Here is a 1,639-nt window from a genome sequence, read left to right on the forward strand (position 1 = left end):
TGTGTGAATTGAAATTGGCATTTCTTTAGAGTTGAGGTGTGTGTGTACAGTGTGTGTGTGTTGTGTGTGTGTGTGTGTGTTGTGTGTGTGGTGTTGGTTGTGTGGTGTGTGTGTGTGTGTGTGTAACATCAGACTCCTCAAGTCACGTCCATTGGAGTTGTAGAGCTTTTCTGCAAGAAAGCGGAGAGACAGACAGACACAGCAGACACAGACAGACAGACAGAACAGACAGACAGACAGACAGACAGAGAAGGAACATCACGTTAGAAATTCAGCTCATTGTAATTGAAAGAATCCAATAGACTTTAAACACTTTCTGAAAAGTGAATATTTAACTAGGCAAGTCAGTTAAGAACACAATCTTATTTACCATGACGGCTAGCCGGGGAACAGTGGGTTTAATGCCTTGTTCAGAGGGCAGAACTACATATTTTTTACCCTTGTCACTCGGGGATTTTGATCTAGTAACCCTTCAGTTACTGGCCCAACGCTCTAACCACTAGGCTACCTGCCCTAAACACTAGGCCTACCTGCCCCTAACCACTAGGCTATACTGCCGCCCCAAAAAGGCGTACGAACAAAAAAAAGCCTGTAACGTAACAAATGTGGAAAATGGAACTGTAGGTCGTCTCCTTTGTCAAATAAAGGTTAAATAAATAAAAACACAACCAGACAATAACTCACATCAACACTTTTCTCTGTTAATGTTTCTAAAATTTGTATTTACATTGGTAAAGTGTTTAGTCTGTATTGTTCTGTTTTCTGTCGGCATTGGGCGTTGGCTAAATGGAAATCCTAAAATCAAATCAAAATTCTCTGTTTCATCACACACATTGGTCACACCGGGCTTCTCTCTCACATCACACACACACACACATTGGGCACAACCGGCTCTCTCTCTCTCCACACATCACACACACACACACACACACACACACACACACACACAACACACACACACACCACACACACACACACAACACACACACACACACAACACACACACACACACACACACACACACACACCACACACACACACACACACACACACACACACACACACACACACAACACACACACACACAGTGCTGGCCATAGTGATTAGTGCAGTGTTGGAATGTTTAATGAGGGGCTGGCATGGTTTCAGACCTGTGGTATTCAGGTCACGACATGGACAGCTCTCTGTCACAGATTAGGGACTGAAGGTGTTTTATGTGGTGTGTGTGTGTGTGTGTGTGTGTGTGTGAGTGTGAGTACAGGACATGTCCTATTGTTTTCTAGCTCTGTGTTCCAAATGATATGGTGTTTGTGCATGACATGGGTGGTAGGACTAAGTTATGTGGTAGGACTAGTTATGTGGTAAGGACTAGTTATGTGTAAGGTCTGAGTTTTATGGTGGTAGGACTAGCTATGTGGTAGGATAGCTATGTGGTAGGACTTTTTAGTGGTAGGCACTAGCTATGTGGTAGGACTAGTTTGTTGGTAGGACTAGCTATGTGGTAGGACTAGGCTATGTGGTAGGACTAGCTATGTGGTAGGACCTAGCTATGTGGTAGGACTAGCTATGTTGGTAGGACTAGCTATGTGGTGGAGAAACTAGCTATGTGTTAGAACTAGCTATGTGGTAGGACTAGTTA

This window comes from Salvelinus sp. IW2-2015, unplaced genomic scaffold (assembly GCF_002910315.2).
Source record: "Salvelinus sp. IW2-2015 unplaced genomic scaffold, ASM291031v2 Un_scaffold2085, whole genome shotgun sequence".
Classification (NCBI taxonomy): Eukaryota; Metazoa; Chordata; class Actinopteri; order Salmoniformes; family Salmonidae; genus Salvelinus; species Salvelinus sp. IW2-2015.